Source organism: Sylvia atricapilla, chromosome 5 (genome assembly GCF_009819655.1).
Source record: "Sylvia atricapilla isolate bSylAtr1 chromosome 5, bSylAtr1.pri, whole genome shotgun sequence".
Taxonomy (NCBI): domain Eukaryota; kingdom Metazoa; phylum Chordata; class Aves; order Passeriformes; family Sylviidae; genus Sylvia; species Sylvia atricapilla.
This window is the reverse complement of record NC_089144.1, coordinates 41,205,799-41,220,720: the sequence shown is the minus strand read 5'-3', so window position 1 is coordinate 41,220,720 and position 14,922 is coordinate 41,205,799. Positions and strand designations below refer to the sequence as shown.

General features: G+C 34.7%; 1 long non-coding RNA gene across 4 annotated transcripts in view; it reads right to left on the bottom strand.

Annotated features, from left to right (window-relative positions):
* The window catches only part of LOC136361384 (uncharacterized), a 402,734-nt gene extending 389,542 nt beyond the window's left edge, over positions 1 to 13,192 (bottom strand). For all 4 annotated transcript variants that reach the window (XR_010743624.1, XR_010743627.1, XR_010743625.1 and 1 more), the window contains exon 1: positions 12,604 to 13,192. This is a non-coding gene — a long non-coding RNA (uncharacterized lncRNA). The remainder of the gene's footprint in view (positions 1 to 12,603) is intronic.
* Positions 13,193 to 14,922: the final 1,730 nt, after the last annotated feature.

The following is a 14,922-nucleotide window of genomic DNA, read 5'->3' as shown; positions in this document are numbered from 1 at the left end:
TTGTCATTAATTACCCAGAAGTAATGAGGACTCCTTTTGTATTAGACTGTAGTGACAGAAAAATACACATGTTAATTTTAATTCTTTTGCAAACTGGCACTGATTTCATGAATGCAAGCCTTTTTTGCCCATTTTTCCCATTCTGATTTGACTTTTCTCCATAAATTACCTTAAATAATTGCCTATCTTATGTATTTTCAGCTCCGCACAACATTTCATTATGTTCATGTCTGCAATTTTTTGAGTTATTTAGTGGTCAGATCAGATTTTATTAATAATGTCTTCTAATATCAAATATCATGATCTTTTGTGTTATGTCCATTCTTATTTTGCTTCAGAATAGCTATATTTCAAGTTCTTATTTCTGAGTTTATGTATTTGCTTTAAACTGTAGATTAAATATCTTCATATTTTATTTTGCTCAAATGGCCACAAAATAGAGGTACATACTACTTTGAACAAGGTTGTTTCTTCATAAATCTCAGTTCACCAAGGTGATTCACCTTTTAATAGTTTGTATATAGTAAATTGTCCTAACCTTTCCTCTTAATGTATGAAAAAAATATTGTAAATCAGAGGATGATTTTATGTAACATAGGAATGTCTTCATTAAAATATTTCCAACATTATCTATATTTATACAATAATGAATTCTGAAAGCAGAGGAGTTCTATGGAAGGAAAAAAAAAAAAAGTAAACTGCTATTTCTTTTCTGGTATTTTCATGTCAGACCGGGCCAGGTCAATCATGAACCCAGGACTCATTGCAGTCACACATTTCTGTAATAATAGATCAGTAATGCAGTTTGGCTAAAGTTCACTAAACTGTTTTGGTAGCCTTACAGCTGAGAGCTTATAAGAGTTGTTATGAAACTGTTACTGATGATGACCTCAAGAAACATAGCCTTCATCTTAGCATTTACTGTTTTCAGGGTGGTTGTTTTTGCCATCTGGATGATTATTTTACTATGCAAAAAATTCAGTTCCCCCTTTCTTTGGGAAGGACTTAGCATTAACAAGCAGATCTTGAGTTGGTTTTCATGTCTGTTTTTTTTGAAAAATCAAAATTATATAAATGAATTTTAGCTCAAGTGTTCTTAAAAATTAATAGTATTATTTCTTTCTGTACAGAATAGTCACTTATGTACTATTGCTGCTTTCAGTGTTCTTCTCCAAGACATATTTCATATATTTGGTTTTGATGTCTAAAATTACAGGCTGAGGGTGTTTGTAGTTAAGTCAATATTTGAGCTATGCAGCACAGGCATTTAGAGAAAGGCCAAGTCCTGTGCTTGTGTAACTGTTTCACTGCTGTAAATTCCTCACTAAGTGTTGCAGTCCTTCATCTATGGAAAGAGTTATACAGTAGTTCACATTTGTGCAATAAGAAAATTCAGTGGACTAAAAGAAAGAAATAATATTTTCATCTCTTTTCAGAGAGATTAATATCCCAATATTTCTGCCTAAATGCACAACAGTTAGTTGTGATTCCTTGTTAATTTCCCACAATTTTATAGCATTAGCTACCTTACTTCCTTTCTTCTTTTTTTAAACATAATATGGGATTTATACACTATATATTAACTAATATTTATTTTGCTAAGTAATAACCTTACCATTTGTTTCAATATATACTTAGTTAATTAACATTTGGGTATTCTTCTGTTTAGACTTTGACTCTCCTAAAACAGCATTTTGACCCTCATCAGTGCACACAGATTTAGACACCTTGGTTTGTTAATGCAGCTACTACACTATTAAGAGATAGACTTTGTAACAATACTTTAAAACCTCTGTTTCTAAGGCAAATACATGATTTTGCCAATTACAGATAGATTAACAATTAAAATGGAAAACTGAATAAATATAATAAAGAGAATAAAGAAACCCTATTTGTAGGAGTTCATTGTGGGAGAGGTTAGGGGACTCATTTCTTTCTTTTTTAAAAATCAAAAGACTATGGAAATACATTGGGAATGGACACTGATTCAGTCAGGCAAGCTCAGAAATGACCTGTTGTGCCTGGTAGTTGAGGTCCCAGTGTAATTTATCCAGAAGTCAGTAAGTGTATGTTTGGCAGATGCTTGGCTCACTAGGCAGATAGCTGCCTTGTGCTACCATAGTTTTTCTCTTAACACATAATCTTCAATGAGTAAAAACACAGTGCACTGTCTGTTACATCCCATGACATACCAGATTATTCCTGCCTTCTCTTTTCTGTGATCTGGGACCACTTTTGTGAACCCAGAGAAAGGAATGAATTTGAGTGTGGTTTAGCGTTAAACAGGATAAGAGTAAAGTAAGGGTTGAACTGGAGCCAACCATAGCATAAAACCCTTAAAACATAATTATAAAAGGCCAGCAGACAAAGGACATATGCAGAGATAGAAAGCAGAGTATTTTGTTCCTTGTTGTGGGTGTGAGACAGACTCTCAGGCCATACTCACCAGTATCATATGGCAGCCCTGTATTTGGTTTTGGTTCAGAACAGTAATTAGAAACAACTGGTTTTCAGTGACAGTAATCATCCATTGCCAAGGAAGAAGGAAATTCATCATCTCCAGGATTCCTTAAATTGAGACAGGATGTTTTTATGCTGTAGTAAACCACAAATTATTGGGCTTGACAGTGTTCACTTACAATTTAAGGGAAGATGATATGTTCCACTACAGGAATTATTGGTGAAATTTTATGGCCTGTGTTAGGCAAAGATCAAACCAGATGATCCTTATGTCTTAAAATCTGTCCTTAAAATTTACAGCTGCTCAAAAAAACCCTTGCAAGCAAAATGATGAAGGGAAAGAGAACTGAAATGCCAATCTGAAATGTTTTCCCTATAATAAAGCACCATTGTTTCCAAGAACATAGGGCATTTCTGTCTGTTTGGAACTATTACGTCCCGAGACTTGTTCATAGACAGGGCCTAACTGAATATTTCATAAGCACAAAAAAGCAAACTGTGAGTTCTCTACTACTTTCTCTTCTGGTAGTTGAAAGAAATATTGCCTACACCTCCGCAGTGTGCATCACTCATGTCAAGCCATGTGGAGATTTACCTGCCTGTGCAATGACTGTCTATGCAGACAAAAAACAGTGTCTTCTTACGTATGAGAAACTAAGTTCAGGATGACTGAGTCACTCAAAGTTGTGAAGTTTCTGTCAAAACCAGGGAATAAATAGAACTAGGCATGAATCTATCATGCTACTAGTGTTAAGGCATTCCCTCCTATACAGTTTTTGCCATTCTGTCTCACATCATGGAGCATTTTAAGAGAGGAAGAGAAGAAAAAGGGTCCTAGGGAACTAGACTGTCAAAGTCCTGGCACACAGCAAATCTTTTCTTCTTCCTCTTGCTGAAACTGTGATGCTACAGAGAGCTCAGGGAGTGGGAGTATACTGTGTGCAACACTTTAAAACACTAAAAGAAGATGGAGAGAATGGATGAAAAGGGAATTTACTGTATGAAACAAGAGAAGGGAAGCAATTTCTGCCTCTTTTCTGAACCAGTGCAAAAGATGGAGAAGGCAAATACCAAAGCCAAAATCTATTATTTCCACCTTCTGCTTTAGCTTTTAGCTGTACACCTCATCCTTTTTAGAATGAATTGTAAATTTTCAAACTAGTGCAACTTCAATTTTTAATTCTCCATTCACTATTTCTGTTTAGGTTTGGGACAGTTCTGCTGCATGAGAATGTGATACATAAAATTCTAAAAGTAATTCTTGGTTTTATTTTATTAGGGTTAAAATCTGACCTGATTCAGTCTATTTAAACTTGCATGTAATCACAGTCAAGTTACTTTAACTTATTCTCATAAAACTGTAGCTGAGGAGATGACTCTGCAGTTTTTCCTTTATACGTTCACTTTAAGCCATGAAGCACACAAACAGAAATGCTGCAATTATATTTGACTCGCACTTCCAGTTACCTTCTCAGAAGTTGTTTGTAAGATTATGGAATAAGAAGTACATTACATGTGCTTGGAGCAAATGTGAAAAACATGAAAACCCACTGGTACAGTATTGACATATACCCTTTTATACCCTTTTATATCACAAAGTATTGATCTGCTCTGTCGAGCTTGGACAGAAAAAACCCTGTGTGGCAAGAGAAAATGAGTTTTTCCTCTTTTTCGGAATGTTTTCAGGAGTTTATATACAGTGGATACTTCAGATGATCCCACCCCAGAAAACTGTAGGAAAAACGTCTTTCTGACCCTTCTTCCTTCCAAGTCTCTCTACATCACTCACTGGTCATGGCTGGAAAAGGATCTAAGGTATTTCTCAGAAGAAAAGCATGTGAAAACTTACCCCTGAATAAGAAAGGTGGCAGATCAGTACACGTAAAAGATAAGATATCTAACCAAATATCTGAGTATGGTAAAAAAAACTTGAAAAAAGTAATATAGATGAGAAATCTGGGGTGTTTGGTTATCTCTAGTCACCAAAGCATGAAATTTTAACAACACCAACATCATGCTTTAAGATGCTTGATGGGACTGCAGACAACGCACATTAGGCAGTAGAAAGAAAAGATTGAGAAGGATTGATCTCAATTTATTTTAACAGAAATATTCCCTCCTACATGGTATTCTTCACTTATGGTTTGCAAAGCATTTTGTGAAAATTTTTTCACCAGCAGTTACTTAGCTGAAATTCATTTAGCATCAATAACTGATCTCAAGGTCTTTGTCTTATCTATTGTTACCTCTAATATCTGTATTGGAAGAAAAGAGTATCTAGTTAAAAGAGTTGAATTGAAGCAAGAGAAAGCAAAAGCTTTTCCATAAAAGTGTAACTTTTTTGAGCTCAAAAAAATGTTCCCAGAGCCTATCCATTTTTTAAATTATCTACAGAACTTCATTGGGACAGCAGGTTCAGGTGCACTGAACTACAATTCATCATGGATTGTTCAGGTTTTAATACATGAAGGACTCCATACAATGACAGTTCAATCTCAGAAAGTTCAGTATAATTATGTTTACTCTGATTGACAAAAGTAAGATGAAGGATCTCATTTAAGGTGTGAGATAATAAGTAGGAATGCTCCTGTGAATTTTTCTGCTTTAGTTTCAGTAAAGGCATCAGCTAATAAAATTCATATCGTCCCATATGAGACATCCTCTAATTACTGCACTCCATCAGTTGTAATGGAAATTCGATAATATACAACACGACAAAATTGTTAGATTATTGGTGCAAATGTGCTTTTTTGATAGCACCCTCTGGAAAGTAATTTTTCAAATGGCCTCTTATTAAATAAACTTATTTGAAAACATCCAGCTTTCCTGCAGAACTGTGGATCTCTGAATTTACACACCCATGCTGAGAAGCAAATTACATGTGAAAGCAGAAGAACATCTGCAATTTAAGCTCAATTTATTACTTACAGAATAGCTATTTCATACAGAGTTGCATGACTTTTCTCACTATTTAAATACACCTTTCCTTACCCAACTTGGCAAATGATACAATATTCTTGGGAAAAGTGAAGACCAAAAGAAGAAGTAGGATTACTGCTTGGATAGTCTCTCAAAGCCTAGATGTACTTAGAAACTGTACCATGAAACATGCAAAAGCCATGAGACATTGAAAAAAAATAAAGGTTTGCTCAGAGGTTGTCAGAGTGGAAACACGATTTGACTTTGTGTAACTGGCAGGGAACTTGGTGAACTTAGTTCTCAAATAGGCAGGACTGAAATTTTAGCAAAGTTTATGTTGAATCTTCAAGCAATTTCATGGCTGATACAGCAAATATGGTAATGATGAAATGCTGTATGATGCTATAAGCACCAAGAAGCAATTTCTCTACTATTCTGTGTGAAATCCTTGTGTGTTTATACAGGATGCAACATAATGTTCTCCCAGTTCTCCAAGTACTTTATGAAACTGTGTAATTTGCAGGCTTATGCTATGGACTTTTTTTAACTAAAAATGGAAAGTTCTGGTAGATTACCCCACCTTTTTTTTTTTTTTTTTTTTTTAATAATGAGCTCCTCTTTGCATAGGCTGTTGGGTTTTTTTAATAAATCTCAGAAAATTTGCATGTGACTTAGAAGTGTAAAATTTTGCAGGAACATTGACAGTGAAGTAATTTGTAGCAAACTATTTCTGTCGGGAAAGAATTAAGGAGCATAAGGTATTTTATAAATACATCAAAGAAAGAAAGTGCTAGAGAGAAAACTGATCTGGGAATAACTATTCAAAACTAGTTATGGCAATGCAGATTTCTAAGAAAACAACATTGCACAAGAGTGAGAAGAAAATATGGTAAGATACTGAAAAATACTCAGTCTTAAATAAAGTCTGCCTAATATCCTCCATTGCTACTCACTTTAGGCATACTGATCTCAACCCACAGAAGGATTTTTTTTTTAATATGAAGGTACTGTGCAAAGTTTTACATTACAAAATCTGGGTCAATTGCAATCCAGAAATCCTACAGAACAGGACTCCTTTGGACTCTTTCAGAATGGATTTTGTACCTTTGTACCTCAAACAAAAAATGAGTAGAGGTAAAGCAATTTGCACCAGTACTGGAATTTCCTTCTTACTCTGTTGCTAGCACTAGGATATGGGAGAGGAAGGGAGAAAAGGGCTCTCAGCTCACAAGAGGGTGCAAAACTGTGTAATGTTGCTGGCAGTGCCAGTGCCCAGGAAGAAGAATCACTCTCTGGTCTGATTTCCTTCTAGAGCTCAAGCTGGCATTTCTCCAATCTGTGGAGACTTTTGCTTGCTCCATGGCTGATCACGGACCCCAGGCAAGCTGAAGATAGAGTATTGATTACACATGGAATAAAATAACCCTCAGATTTGCAGCCAGTTTTTGCTTCCTCATGCGGAAGTCTATTGCACAAAAATTCTCAGTGTTTACCAACTATCATTCTCCAAACACAATAGCAGAGGTTTTGCCAAGAGCACAGGGGTTATGCAACAGCCTCTACTATATTTGTAGTACTGTTTAGCTCTACACTGAAAAGGAGCTGTAGGTATTGAGGTAGGAAGAGCATGTAGGATCTACTTTAAATTTTCTGCCTTGTCTTCATGCATTATCTGGGGCATGGTCGGGAGTTTCCTGATCTGGCAACAAATGACATGGAATCTGCCATTGCTTCCAAATATAATAGGTTCTCATGGCATTTCTAATTAACATAGGATTAGTCATTTTCAAATCAAAAGCAAGCAAGAAAGGTACTAACATCAGAGTCGTTGACACCTGTGACTGTGACTTGGGTCTATCAAGCAGTGACCAGGGATATGTTCTGAAAACTTTTCATATGCTAGCAGAAAAGAAAATCCATGTTCAAGTGCCTCCTGAGAGGGCTGAGATCTTTTACAGGTACATATTGGGGAGCCATTCGACCCACAGGAGTGTGGGATAGATTCATAATCATGGTTTTAGACACACAAAAATCATGTGTGGGTGTGTATTGAGAAGGATGAATAAGGAAAAAAGAAAATGTAATAATGAGAATGTTTGAATTTCATAACACAGAGCAGCATTTTAATTACATCTGACCATTTTAGTGACAGCTTTTAGGAAAGCATAGTTCTTCTAATGGTTTTCATTTTGAGACCTTTCTACACTGTATGGAACATCTTAGTAGAACTATTTCCTAGGTAAAGCTTGGCAGAAGAGGAAAATGGAGTTACTCAGGATCATTCAGTCAGTGGGAGAATTGGGATTTTTAATGGGAACACTTAGTTCTAGAAGAGTGTTTTGCTCATTATTCTCTACCCATTCCCATTTAGATGTATGAAAAGATCCTCAATAATAGTTATTGCTGGGACCAGGGGTTTTTAACTCTGCCTTCTTTCAGGAGGATTTTCTTCTATCTAATACAGAGAACACAGTAAATAGCAAATACAACAGATTTTTTGAGATTTCTGGGATTGTATAAAATAGCAAAATAGTTATTTGTAAAGAAACACAGCCTTTCAAAAATAAAAATTCCTTTTTTAAAATAGTAAAATTATTTTATCAATTTTAACAATGAACCTATGTTAAATTATAAATTATAGCATTTGTATGGAAAAAATGCAATTCTGTCATTTCACTTTGTCAACTGTATATAGAAGAAGATTTGTAAATTTTTGAGTAACGTAATAAAAATAACTTTTCAATCATTAACATTTTGTAGATTTAAATAGTTTCTTGTTTTTTTCATATTTGTGTTGTATCTGCATGTAGATTATGGAGGCATAATTTTTATTTTAAAATACACTATTCAAGAAAAGTACTTTGAACCATATAATTTTACTGAAAAATTAAGAATGCCAGAGTTAGCTTCCTTTCACTAAATGAATTCGGTTCCTTTGACTCCTTCCATTATAACGTGCAGGCACCAATCACATTAACATACTATTTTTCAGCAGGACCTTCCTTTATGCAGTGCAAATAAAGTTGCTACCACATAATGTACCCCTGTTTCAGGTATTATTCGCTACTCTTCCGTGTAGCCTCCTGCTCTATGCATTGCACATTATGCAGACAGTTGGAAAACTTATTCATTCCCTTTCCTTTCATTGTGGGAAGCCTCCATGAAATCAAAGATACATAAGATTCACAAAAACTTACAAATTTCTCCTTACAAGTCACTCTAGGAAGAGGGGAAGCTGAAGCAGAAGGAGCTTAAGGTCAAATATTTCCATTAATATGGCACGCTAAACACAAGTTCAGCACTTGACTCATAGCATTAATGTACAGCCCTCAATGATACAAAGTGCAAGTTCAAAATCCTGCCCTCCAGTGATTTAATTTACATTTCACTGAGTCTCAGACATCAAGTTTTCAGGAGGAAAAATGGTCCAGCTTGTGAGGGAGGGAAAAAAATGTGGCTTCAGCATTGCAACCATACCTGATGCACATCACAGTATGGTATAGTAGTGTTTGTCAGAAAGACAGAAGAACATACCAAACTTCTTCCTATGAAATGTCTTTTTGGGGGCCAAGGAATGCAAGATTGCTAACTGCCCTTGAAACATCTATTTCATCGCCATGTCAGAACCCCAGATTTTTTTTATCTTTCAGCCAATGGCTTAGATCATTTGCTTATTGTGAGCAACCCAAGGCTTTTAAAGTAAAAAAAAAACAAAATTCTAACCAATTCAAATATGTGAAAGCAACATTATCAAATCTGTAGCTAATTTTGAATTTGATGTTACAATGCAGTTAATTAGAAAAAGAATAGCAATGATACAAGTCACACTTGCTTGTCTACCATGTCCCTAAAGACAGGTCTTGAATGTCTGCCAGTCAATCATGTAGTAAATGACACAGTCCCTGCTGGTCCCTAGGTATTTTCTCCTTCCATTATCTTAGTGACATCCATTCTCTGATCTTTAATAGTTGTTTGTGCTTCCAGCTCCTTGCCATTTTTCCTCTTTCTTATTCTGCTTTTCTCTGCAGCCTCTCTTACCCTCTAAGATAGGGAAGAAGGTATGCAAGTTGGAAGCAAGTAAATAATACACATTTTTATTCAAAGTCTTGTTAGAACTTCTAAGAATAATCTGGTCTGCTATCTAAAATTTCAGTTTTCTGTACTTATCCTACTTGGTTTGCAAAAAGTCCCCTGGTTTTGTTGTTGTTGTTGTTGTTGTTGTTTTTTATTGTTGGTCTCTCATTTGCAGGCAATTCCTTTTCCTCACCAAGAAAACTTTAGGTGGCAGCAGGAATCGCATTGTCAAAGGGGAACAGTTTCCAAGATCTGCCACTAAATCTGATATTTCACAGGCAAAATAACATTCTTTTTATAGAGGGAGTCAGGAGGACAGTGAAAAATTTTTGAAGAAGAAATTGGGGGAATTGAGTTCTGTGATGTGGTTTCCCATTGTTACTTGTATGGGTCACTCAAGCTGAAATATTTATATCTCTTATTTAAACCAATGGAATAAGAAAAAGGTTTTAAGCCTACCAAAGCTAATGAAATCTCTTTATGGGCAAGTCATAGAGGAAAATGAGATTTTTTTCTAGTGGCTTTTATGGCCATTTGCCCACAAGAGAAATGAACAATCAGTTTATGGAGCTCAGGGCTCTGCTCCAAGCTCCAGAGAAGGTGGTGCTGCAAAAGCACAGGTAGTTCCAGCATTACAGTGCATCCTCATGTCCCACCTTCTCTATTTCCCTGTTCTGCATCTTTTCCACTCATGATTTCTTAAACTAGTCATATTGTCCTATCCATAATATTTTATCTCTAGCTCCTCCGGCTTGTCCTTTTTTAAGAATATACATTTCTTGATTCTCAGCTTTTCCTTGTAAGATTGCTTTGGCCACTGCCAGTCTTTTCTCATTCCCAGTCCCACTCACATTACCTGGTTTACCCATCCCATTCTCCTTGCCAAGTCAGTCCTCACTCTTGAAAAAAGCTAAATAGTTTTGCTTAGATTTTTCCAGAGGAATTCAGCCTGAGGCAGCTATGAAGCATACAGTATTTCAGCCTAAATTGTTAAAATCTGGCAAAGTTTTATGCAATGTGAAAGAAGGTTTTCAATAGCAAGCAGTGTCACTAGCCAAATCTGTATAAATCCTAATCTGGTTCCCTTTGAAGTCAATGTTAAAAATCCCAGTGGGACCATTAATTTTAAAACTCTAACACAGTAATCAAGTAAGTACATGCTTAAAGTGCTTTTGTGGATTGGACAGCAATTAAAAATGAGAATGTACCTTGAATTACTATGAACATGAACACATTATTTGCATTTACTACTTTCACTTCCACTTTATGAATGTATCCAATGAATCTGTAAACTTTCTCCTTGAAATTATCTCGTTGAATAATGTGGTCGCAAGGGCTGGAGTTCCAAGCTCATGGGAAATGAAGAAAATTGATAAACTGATGTTTCTGCATCATTTCTGTAAATGTTCCACTACAGCTCTTTGTTGTGGCTGCTTTAGGTAGGAGTATTTTGGTCTGTAAGCATTTTGAGCATGTGTTCAAAGTAGCATGGGAGAGAGGAAAATGATCTTTTCCTTTGTTTTCATTTATTATTCCAAAGAACATGAAGGATCCTTTCATGTTCTCCTATGGAGTGCAATGCTTTTGAAATTCTTATCCAGGGCATGTTACAGTCTAGTAGCCTTTGGCAATATGGCCAGGATACAAGACCTCACAGAAAAAAAAAACCAAATGTGAAGCAAGTAACTGATGAGGCTGGGGAAAAAAAAAAAGGCATTGGCTACATGTCATAAAGTTGTGTTATCCAGACTTCTTCAGAGTTCAAAACAATGAAGGAAGAGCTGTGTGTGTCTAATGTATTATGAAGATGCAGTCTTCTTTTAATCACTCAAAACCCCACAGTCCCATCTTATATGTCATATTCCCCAAACTTACTCACAGTCCATGTATAATAACTGTGAAAATTTCCTCTTTTTAGTAGAGTTATGAGATCTCTAACTTTGCTTTCTGTGGAGTTTGGCTATATTACATAGAAAAACATCCTGAGCCACATCACTTCAGGCTGTTTTGGAACTTTACAATTAAAAAAAAAAAAAAGTGACACAAACACCATCTTAATTTTGATTCTATCAAATTTAACACAGACATAATTATTTTTCACAATTGACTCAGATATAAGTATTTTATTTACAAAAATTAACATGTCATGATCAAGGTAATCATAAGAAATATATTATGTTAGCATGGAAACAGTGTAAGTAGTATCTAATCTTTTATATTATTTTTCCCTGCTAGGAAATTCAATTTCTCTGCTGCCTTTTGAAAATAATGAACTGTCTTTATTCTTTATTCTTTGTTCCAAATTCCATAGTGATTCTTCTAAGCGGCATAATTTGTAAGTAATTTTCTTTACTATTCACTGCTGAAATCTTCGAGGTAGTTCTTGAAGGTTGAATGACTTGTTTGTGATGTGACTTTCTCACTATAAAATGCATTAGAAAGATTAGCCTTATTCATATTGGTGTAATTAAAATCATAACTAGGTCCAAAACCTTTGTTGCCTGTGTAGTGTCTCAGTTTCTCATTAATCAGAACTCAATCCTCTCCAGGGCTCCCAATAAAATATTGGTTAATTCATTCCTGCCAAAAGAAATTGTTTCCAATTTAAGTTGACCAAACTTTAATGGAAAAATTGTTAATTCATTTTCTCATTCCAGTTTCTCACATATCAGGGCACAAATTGGATTACTACCTACCTTCTTTCAACTGACCAGCTGATTTCTGATATTTGCACATATTTTTTTAAATATATGATAATTTCCTTCATGCATTTTTAAAGGACTGTTTTCTTTGTTCTGTTTTGAGGGTTTTTTTATTATTGCCAGTGCTTTCATATTCTCACAAACAATTGCACTCTCATTCTGTAATAGGCTTCAGATTATTTTCCCAGTCATGTAGTAGCTCCCCTCATAAGATATCTGGTCCAAAGTTGCACAACGCTATATTCTTCTTTGAAAAAGCTTTATTGGGATTCAAAAGTGTTCACTTTCTATGTTTTTCCCAACAGTGTTTAGACAGCAGTAGATTTTCAGCAAGAGTTTCTAGTCATCATTTGCCTCTGTGGTAGAATTAAATGAAGTAGTTGAAAAAAACCCAACCCAAAACCCTAGAGCCATCCCAGTTCATTTCTTTTCTCCATCCTCTCTCCACCCTTTTTTTTTTTTTTTTTTTTTTTTTTTTTTTTTTTTTTTTTTTTTTTTTTTTTTTTTTTTTTTTTTTTTTTTTTTTTCCCTGAAGCTTTTTCCCAGGCATCATGATCTTCTCATGTTGCTGTGATTCTGTATGTATCTTATCCTGAATAGGAAGAGGCCTTCCTTACACTTATGTCTTGCAGGGATGATGCTGCCTTCCTTTTAAGTGATTCATCATGAAAATAGCACATGGGGGAAACATAAATGCTTCTTACACCCTTTAAGGAAAGTTTTCCCATGCAACAGATAAAGACAATCAGTTAATTCTCATGGCAATTTTAAATTAAAATCTTTAATCATATCATATTATACAACATTATACAATAACTCAATAAGGAAACATCATTAATATCAAAATGAAGTAACAGAAATCCAGGCAAGTATATAGAAATTTATTTCAGATGTAGTGTCCCATGAATTTGCAGGACATTTATTACACTGCCAATAATAATTGGCAGAGCATACATGCTGTGGGATGGATCTTGTGAAAGCACTTTCCCCTTAGCCTGCTACAGTTATTGTAGAACTGTTCTAGCATTTAATGAAGCCAACCAGGGTTTTTAAATTTACTGTTCCAGAAGCAAAAGAAGGCCCAACATGGCACATATGGATCACACAAAGACTGTATTTAATATTAGAATTTTTTTAGAAAGGTAGAAAATAATGTAAATCCTCTAGTAAGTTACTCTATTAAAAATATTTATTGCTTGGAAGGACAGGAAACTTGATCTCACAGAAGTACTCAACAGAAATTTTCAAGAAAGTAAGGAAACAAAACAATTTTGAAGCCTTCAAAGCCCAGACCCTGAAAGATATTTAGAGAGTTAAACTCATGAAAGTTAGGCCCTGAAATACTGTTTAGGCTAACTACTTGTTGCTTACATCCTCAGCTGCCTCCAGTCTTAATACATGTACCTCTAAGAAGCAAGGACTATAAGTCTGTAAGACACATATCCAAACAGTTTGCAGCCATCTACACATAACAAGGTATATGCAGACTCATCGGACAGGCAGAGCTAGGAAACATAGAGAGGGCATCTCCTTTGGAAGCTCCCAGTTTTAGCAGGATAGCACTGCAAAGCTGAGGGCTGAAAACATCAAAGTAATGTCATTCAGGTGAAAACAGAAGCACCTGCATAATTTTGCTTCTTCTCTCAATGGGAAGTTAAAATACATTCAGATTTTGATATGTGTTTGAGCATGTCCATTATTAGAGCTATTTTTAATTGAGGAAAAAAGAAACAAGGAAAGAAACAAAAAAATAATCCCACATTGCTTCTATTAGTTATCTGACCTTTAAAAATATTTTTGCACTTTAAATTTTTAAATTATGAGGACACTTTAATGGTATAACTAAAATTTACTGCATAGGGAGGATAATCAATTGGGTCTGGACCTTTCTTGATCTTGGTTATGTCACAGGAATAAAAAGAATATGGACTGAAAAATAAACACATAACTAACCCAGAAACACTGTGTGAGTTGAAAAGGGCAGGAAATCAAGACAAGAAAAAAAGAAAAAACTTCAACATTTTTCAGTGAGAAAAGGTGATGGGTTGATATGTGTATTCTGTCCTCAGAGACTGAACCCTTTTCTATCTCTAGAGCCCTTGTACTTCTATTGCAGCCTTTATTCAGCTCATTCACCTGGCAAGTCTGGAATTTTTTTGCATATTGTATAAGCCACTCATGGGAATGTTGTTTTTTATATATATATATATATATATATATATATATATATATATATGCTTCTTAGTCTCTTGTTAAATATTAAAAAAAATGTTGGCAACAAAGCTCTTTATTGTATGTCAATAGACATCATATTACCAGTCCTTGGTGTTATATTCTGCACTTATACTGTGTTGTCTGAAGTTGAAAAAGTTGAAAGGGAGAGGAATATATTAAATGAAAATGTCATGAATGTGAAAATACTAAAAGAAAATAGAAAACTGTAAAAAAGAAGAAGAAGAAGATGAAGCTATAAGACGATAAGAAATCTATATCTCAAGAAAAATGGGCTTCCAAATTAAATAATTTTAGCAAGTTATTTAAAATGAAACAGGAATTAGCAATATGAATTTAAATGGTTAAATAACTATTTCAATTATTGGCCAAGTGAATGCATAGTCTAACTGTTATTTTTCTTGATTTATACCTAAAAATCATTCTTACAGTTCATTATTTCACAGTAAGATCAAAGTAATGTTAAAAAACATCCTAATATTACAGTTTTATATGAATATTTATACTGTTTGCTTACAGTATTTCTTATATATGA